Source organism: Poromitra crassiceps (genome assembly GCF_964638095.1).
Source record: "Poromitra crassiceps genome assembly, chromosome: 1".
Lineage (NCBI taxonomy): Eukaryota > Metazoa > Chordata > Actinopteri > Beryciformes > Melamphaidae > Poromitra > Poromitra crassiceps.
This window is the reverse complement of record NC_139623.1, coordinates 72,515,242-72,523,877: the sequence shown is the minus strand read 5'-3', so window position 1 is coordinate 72,523,877 and position 8,636 is coordinate 72,515,242. Positions and strand designations below refer to the sequence as shown.

At 45.6% G+C, this 8,636-nt stretch overlaps 1 pseudogene across 1 annotated transcript; it reads right to left on the bottom strand.

Annotated features, from left to right (window-relative positions):
• Positions 1-3,173: 3,173 nt before the first annotated feature.
• On the bottom strand, positions 3,174-5,246 carry LOC310793853 (cullin-2 pseudogene; annotated as a pseudogene). Its single transcript has one exon. The product of its transcript is annotated as a cullin-2 pseudogene (transcript).
• Positions 5,247-8,636: the final 3,390 nt, after the last annotated feature.

Genomic DNA, 8,636 nt, shown 5'->3' with positions numbered 1-8,636 from the left:
CAATCACCATTTGGTTTGGTGAAAGCTGCAATGGCCTTCAAAAAAGCATGGCGTCTTTTGAGGCCTAAAAGTAGGGACTACATCTTGAATTCTTGAGTTCTAAAAAGTCCTTGTTGTGTCAAAGTTCTTCTTTCGTCTGCCCAAATCTGTTAGAGAGCAGCCAGCCACAGTTTTTGAAAGGGAACGCCCCTTGCAACATGGCCCTGCCTTTTATTGCATTCAGATAAGGGTTTAGTATAGTTCTAGAACTCAACTAAACTATGTACCTTTTTCACAAGCTTATTTATATTTCTTGACATCACTCTTGGTGTGAGAAAAACAAAATATAAATGGAAAAGAGAAAGGTAAATAGACTTAGATAGATAGCAGATATAGAAATTGGTCTTGTTACACTGGATGGCCCAAGACAGATTTATGACTGTTTATCCAGGGACCAGCGGCGAGAAAAACATCTACCTCTTTCCCTTAAAACTTATCACATGCTTAAAACATCTCATCAAATGACTTCATGGCCATGACACTTTCAGAATTACATCACACACATTATTCTGATTATTTTGAAATCAAACATGTGTGGTGTATCTCTATATTTAAGGAATAAACCAAAACTATTTCTGGAACACATATCTTTACCAAATCTTGTATACGTGTACGTAACACAAACATATCTAATGAAACCACGGGTTAATCAAATCACTTATCTCGGGTGAATTAAAAAGAGTTACCCTAGATTCGATAACATGTCAACACTGTTAGATCTACGGTAACTAATTAAATGATTGTCACACACACATTAACACACTATACATTCCTACTCAAGAAGTATGTAATACTAATTAACTTGACAAAGTATAGAATCATGAGGTTTGTTAATTCCATTTTGGGCCACACACAAAAAGACCACGACAGTGAATGTCTACTGGCTCTTCTTAAAAAGGAATGTGAATTGGTTTATAGCCTTTGACCCCCCACTTCCATTCGATGACCTTTGGTTTAAGGAGGAAGATGGGACCGTGTTGTACATTTACAAAGCATTATTAAACATACCCATGATTTATATAGATCAATGTGGGTTGCGATTCGGAGAATATTGATACCAAACACTCCATGAGTTGCACGTACGGTACACAAGTTCCTAAACTGTTTGCTTCCAGACTCAGTGCAGGGGCATGACTGTTTTGCTTCAAGAGTCCTGTCCGGGGTCCCGTCCGTGTGACCTGTGAACTAAATCTCCGCCAACCGGACAGAACGGACATTGACGAAACACACTGTCAACAGTTAGAAATCACTCCTTTGGTATTTCCAGACAGGCTGGCGCCTTGGGCCCTTTTTGGCTCCCCCCAGATGCAGGACGCAGCCAGAGGTCAGTTCCTGTGACCTCTGGAGAGGAGAGATCTGTACATTAAATATTCAATATTTAATGCACATTAGATGATTTTCGCTACAGATGTCTTCAGTGATGTCACCAGTTTTGACATTGTGACATGTGGGCATGCTCACACGAGTGACATCACTAATAAGGGCATGCACAGGTGTGTGTGTGCGATTTTGTGGACCGACGGAGTGACTTATCAGAGCTGCTGCCCAGCTATGCGGGCCTCAGCTAAAAAATCCAAACATCAATTTCACCATTGTTATTTTTATTTAGAACAATTTACAGATGCACACACTCTCAACAGGTATCAACATTTTGTACAGATTTTATTTCTATACTCGGTAGTACGGATGTAATTGGGTCGATACCCTTAAAAGTACCGATTTTTGTACCCAAGGGGTTAGTCAGCACAGTAAGGTGTGTGTGTGTGTGTGTGTGTGTTGAGGAAGTCCACCTCTGCTTCACATCCACCAGCAACTGCTTCCTGAGGTTACACACTCAAATAGGAAATCCGTGTGCTTTGTCAAAAAGAGAAGTCATTCAAACTACTGTAGAAGTGCACTCAGAGAGCGGCACGCAGATCTCCGCCAAGGAGCACATCCCCTCAGCCATGCCCCCTTACCCCCCCTCCCCTCCCAGCACCCAGAAACAGAGTACACCTAGTCACCCCTACAGCACCCAGATACAGTACACCTCGTCACTCCTAGCCAGCTTTGGAGGGATGGGAGACGGTAGCTTTCCTCTGCTTCCTGGTTTTGGTGGAACCTCACCGTCGCATGTTTTTAACCCTGGAAGTGCTGTACCATTTCACAAGGTGCGTAAATAGAGCCGTCTATCATATAAAAGTGAAAACAGATTGACGTGGAGTCATGTGACTGGCGGGTAAGCTTTGTCTCTGCAGAAATGCTGTGGAATCACGCGATTGGCGGAATTATGGAAAGGTGGGTGGGCTCGGAGTGATGGGAGGGCTCTATGGGTGGTGGTGTCCATTGGCTGTCTGACATGATTTTGCGACCTTTTGTTTTTAAGCGGAGCAACCGCTTATATAACTGTGTCCGTTATGGCATGATCCGTCCTTCTGTCCATTATGGCACGGACCGTGTCTGTCCTGTGGACTCCAGCCCCACAATGTTAAGTGGGCCCCGCCCCCTACAATCGTCGATTGGTGGGGCTGTCCTTCCTTCCATTCGTTATGGCACAGACGGCACTGTCCTGTGGTCCTCAGCCCCAAGCATTGATTGGTGGCCAGAGCGCTGACGTCATCGTCATCATTGTCGAATGGTGGCCAGTGGTGACTGTCAAATTAGTAAACAACCAATCCATCAACCGAGCATGCAAACGCCCCCCAACTGATGATGTCATACCCACTGATGATGTCATGTCCCACAATCATCAATCATCAAGTGAGCCAGTGGTGACTGATGATGTCATACCCACTGAAGATGTCCCACTGATGATGTCAATAGACATTGTGACATCATCAGTGATGTCATATACTAATTCATCGGTGATGTCACTTAAGCAATTGTGATGTCATCAGTGATTTATGACAGACACTGATAGGCTGATGATGTATGCACCGCTTACTTCTCACCTGGGCGTGATTCTTTTTGTTTAAATCCGAGATGGAGGCTTCACTCCCTGGACAGTGATCACGGCAGACAGCGAAAGCGAAACAGATGAATTAGTCTGTTTTTTTATTTTCTTGTTTTGTTGGTTCTTTTTTAGGTCTAACCTGCGTCGGCTGGTTGGTCAAGTGGGTGGGTGGGTGTTAATGCGTCAGCGGTCCCTGCTCAGCTCATTCCACATAGCTGTACCCGTCCCCCGAGCTCTGGCTCCGCTCGATGTACTGCTTGTCCATGAGCCCCTCGATGCACGTCTTGATCATTTTGATACTGGGGTTGAACCTGGCTTTGGTCTGGTTGATGACCTCCTGGATGAGAGTGTGGTGCTGGAGCACTTTGCTGGCTTTCATGATTCTCACTATAGTAGCTTGTAAATACATTTTACGGTCCTTGTCTACATTGCTCCTCATCTGCCCCATCTCCTGTGCCGTGTCTCTTTGCATCGACGTTGTGATCTTGAACTTTGTCCTTTCACTGGTGAAACTCATATTTAGTGAAAACGTGTACTCTGCTTCAATTCCCTCCTTTTGCGAGTCGTGGTTGAGCACCTTGACATCCTGCAGAGACTTGATGGTCTTCTGCAGCTCCTTCTCGTTCATCTGTGTGCTGTCCTGCAGCTCCTTGTAGGCCACCGTCTGGCTGTTGTTGAAGGCCAGTAGCACGGCCATCTGATAGGTGGTCGCCATGGCCACGTAGGGCTTTGACAGGTAGTTCATCTTCACCTCAGCTGTGCAGTGATGATGCAGCCAGGTTAACTTCCTCATCTTGAAGTGCTGATTATAGAACAACTCAAACATCTGTACACTCTTCTCGAGTTCTTGGGGGATGGTGAAAGTGGAGGGGACATGTTTGAGAGGCCAGGCTCCGGCCTGTAATATGTAGATCTGGAAGCTGATGCCCAGGTCCACCACCGTCTCCTGGTTCTTGATGAAATCGTTGAACTTGTTGTTGAGGTTGGCGCTCACGCCCATGTCTGTGTACATTGTGTGAAGTTTGCTCGTGAATTCATGGCTGCAAGCTTGCTGTAGTTTGTTGATCATGGCTTCTTCTGAGGCCATTGATAATGATAGGCCATGTATTAACCGCTTTGCTAGCATTCTGGCGTAAAACTTTTGAAACACGTCCTTGTCATGTATGTACTGGACCACTGTGATGAAGCTGGTCATCTTGTCCTCCACGTCCTTCTCCGTCATTCCATTTGCAGACTTCTTCAGCAGATTGTCACAGTACTTGGCCAGCAGTTCAGGGGCTTTGCAGATGGACTTGGGCTCCTTGTAGTTCACTACAGATGTCAAAGCCTTATCAAGTGCAATCATAACGTGCTGATCTCTATTCGGAAGTTGAACTGTGTTAAAGAGCTGAACAAATTTATGGTGAACCTCCAGCACTGCCTCAACAAACTGGGTTGGCATGTTTTCCTGAGAGAGGTTACTGGTGGCTCGGAGGCCCTCGTTGTGGATATGGACCTGCAGCTCCTGGATCATATGAGGTATGACTCTGGAATAGGAGCTGGGGTGCAGGTACTTCCGACATCGCACCTCCTCATCTTTCAACCGCACTAAGACCTTTTCCATATACTGTGAGAAATTGGATTCTTGCAGTAGTAGGTTGGGCTTGTCCTGTTTGTAATACTCTCCCATTTTTGTCAGAAATGGTCCTTCAAAGATTTCCTGATAAAGTTTCAGTGGGAACTTCTTGTACTGTTCAACATGAACAAAGGAGATGATGACCATGTGGATTAGCTTCTGGTTCGGGTCCTCAGCACAATGGTCATTTTTTATTTCATTCAGCAGTATCGGGATCAGGACAGCCTGGAGAGGTTCGATCATGTTCCTCCTCCACATATCTAGCGCCAACTCTCCAATCTCCATGAGTGGCTCGTTCATGTCCTCTCCACCATAGCCATACTGTAGGTCTGCCTCTTTTAGCTTGTTCTTCTTGATGAACCAATTGTTGAGATACCTGTATAAGCATTCCATGTAGTCCACTCCTTTGCGGTAGTCCTCCCAGTATCTGTGGTACATCACTAGAACATCTGATTCCAGGACTTTCTTGTACAACTGCCGAACATGATTCTCAAGAAACCCCTTGGTCTCTGTGTACAATCTTTCACACAGGGGGGGCTCTGTGTTACACAAGGCATAAATGTCAGAGAACCAATCATGCCAAGTGGCTCTCTCCACGTCAAGCATCACAACTGCCTTGATTGCCCTCAGTAGCTTTTGCAATGTCTCGTCAGAATCCACCACTCGGATGAAGGACATTGTATGATTTCTCTTTTAGCCTCTGTACAGTATTTACTTGTGTTAAAACTCAAGTTTCTCCACGCCCGGTTGCACTGGTCGTACTTATAGCCTCTGCAGGGAAGCAGTTATGACATCACTGATGATGTCACAATGTCTATGGCATCATCAGTGTCTTTCATAACTCACTGATGATGTCACTTGTATAGAATTGGTGATGTCACCCCCATGGATGTATTATAATAACTGGATAAGGGACGTGCCACGCCCACCCATGCATTCGGACGGAGGTTGCTCATTGGCGCATGAAGCCATCATGGGGGCTTTTTCTTCCTGGCTTTACTTCCTGACCATGCAGCCCTAGGCGAAGTGCGCATGTGTGCCATGACGTGTTCCATGACGTCTCCCACCCCTCCCACCAATGGATTGTATTACAAGAAGAAAATACCCCCGTATACGGCTCTTTTAGTGGCTTCTGAAGAAAAAAATGCCCCATAAAAAATTAGTTGATAATTAAAAGAGTCGTTTTATACTTTGAGTGACACCCGGAAAAAATTCCCCTGGGTTTAACAGCTGCCGGAGTCCCCATGCAAGTGGATAGGAATTTTACTTTCTGGGCTGCATGGCGTCATGTGACTTGCAATACAGAGCTTCGCCAGCATGTTCAAATGGCTTCAAAGCCCAGCGCTATTCCTGGGGGCTTGATGTCACCAGTGGTGGCACTCGGGCACTCGATGATGATGTCATCAGTGATGTCACTCGAGCAATTGTGATGTTGTAATATCGAAATAAATGAAATGCCTTGTTGATCCATCAATAATGAGTTGCTCGTTTAATGGAAGTTAATGAATGTTAACTTAAGTTCAGGAGTAGGGCCACGCCTCAACCACTTCTCTAACCACGCCTCTAACCACACCTCAATTACCTGGCAGGTTACATATACATGTACCTGGTGAACCTCTCCTGCCCTGTTTGTCTCAGATCATCTCAGTTCTCTCAACAGACAGACCATGCAGCTTAGCTCAAACGCTTCTACACATCAGTAAACTTCGACAATCGCTGGAATCACCATGCAAAAACCAGACAAACTCACCGTGGATGCCGAGCGCAGATCAAACCTCTCCGGTAACGTTTATCAGACATGCTAACGTTAGCCGCTAACAGTTAGCGTCACAGCCTCCACACCAAAGCCAAGAGTCCACACGGCCAGCCCGGCAGCATCATCAGTCAATATTCCCGTGTCAAATCGACTCGACAAACGTGGAAGGCGATCATATTCCAGGGAGGCAGTGTATCAACGTATTCTACGTTGCCGGTGTAACGACGCATTCTGCATCCCTTCACCACGGGCACTCCAGTTCTTCCTTTGGGTGAAGAAACTCCACGTTCACAAATGGGAGCCCGACATCAGACTGTACCGTCGTCGCCTGCATCTATTTCCACAGAGGGAAATGCATTCTCTTTCAACACGGCGATGAAAACTACTCTATTCAGCCACACAAATATCAACAACCAAACTTCAGCGCTTCTGGTTCCTGCTCGGGTACCGTCGGCAGAGCCAACCACAGCCGGTGTCGTCAGGCGTGACATCAGAGCCTCAGCCACGTCACCCCAGCCGCATCTTCAGGTCCCCCTTGTGAGGGACAGGTCGTATGTCTACTACTCCTCCATTTGATACAGCTCACTGCTAAATTCAGCTCTCTTTAATCAGATTCAGATTATTTACTTTAGTTTAGACCACACGTTGTGATATGAAGTACAAACATTTACAAATATTTAATTATCTTAGAACCAGTATAGTGTCCTATGCCTGTTCTTAATGTGAACCATGGACAACTAGCCTTCATGGCTAATTCTGGCTTATATATCTATAGGTCCTATATACACACACATATATTTAACATGTTTGTCAATGTTAAATATACAAATAAATAACACAAATACATCAGTTCAATGGTAAACCACCAGCATTGATCTTCAACAACAACAACAACAACAATTCTGGTTTCTGTCTGCATAAGTTCAACATAGACAGATAGTCACAAGTACTTAGGCAAGTACTTCTCTCTTTCTCAACAATGATCATGTTTTACTTTCAAACAAAACATGATATTCAGCCTGTCTCTCAGGCTTCACAAACTCCCTGTGCACATGTACAGCCTACCATCCATCATCCATTTCCTCTACCCTCCCTTCAGCCGCTCACAGCAACATGGCTTCTGTTCCTCATTTTCTTCCAGGGCCATATGGCAGCAGCCTGGCTATTAACCCAAGGAGTCCGGCCACAGACTAAAATCAGGCCACAGACTATTCAGTCTCAGCCTCTTCCTTCTTTTCAAGCTTGTCTATCCTCACCCCCATCCCCACCTCCTCCCTACCCCATCCCTTCCCCAACACCCAAACAAACTTGTCTTGTGCTAATACTTAACACTCCACAGCAGTGTCACCCACCCAGGGAGTTTCATAATAATAATAATAATAATACATAGGTTTTATATAGCGCTTTTCTGGGGAACTCAAAGACGCTTTACAATACAAAGAAAAAGTAATACAGTAAACAAAACTAAATAACAAGAACGAAAACAAATACAAATCAATAGATTGCAGAGATGGAATGGTGGTTAGAGGTAGAAGTCAGGCTGTTTTGAAGAGGTGGGATTTGAGTTGGGTTTTGAAGGAGGTGAGTGAGTCAGAGTTTCTGATATTGAGGGGCAGAGAGTTCATCACTTCATCCTGCTGGCTCTGCCTGTTGTTGCACAGTTCGCCTGCTTCACTCGCTGCAGCTCAGAGCGCTGTTCACTTCACCCCCTCATCCCTTCATCCCCTCATCCCTTCATCCCCTCCTCCCCTCATTCCTATGCCTAGCTCTGCAACCTGTGTTGAATCTTGACTAACACCACAAGCTCCCTCCATCCCTCCACACTCAGTTCCCTCTATCAGCTGCTGCAGTCGCAGTCGCTTCATCAGCCAATGCACAGACCGCAGTTCACTATTTCAGTTGCTACAGATGCAGTTCGCTTTATCAGTCAGTTTACTCTATCAGCTGCTGCAGATGCAGTTAGCTTCATCAGCCACTGCACAAAATGCAGTTCACTCTTATCAGCCGCTGCAGACGCAGTTCGCATCATCAGCATGTTCACTCTATCAGCTGCTGCAGACGCAGTTTTGCTTCATCAGTCACTGTACAGAATGCAGTTCACTCTATCAAACGCTGCAGACGCAGTTCGCCTCATCAGCAAGTTCAATCTTATCAGCTGTTGCATACGCAGTTCGCTTTATCAGCCACTTCACAGAATGCAGTTCACTTTATCCACGGCTGCAGATGCAGTTCACTTCATCAGCCAGCTCACTCACTCTATCACCTGCTGCACACGCAGTTCGCTTATCAGCCAT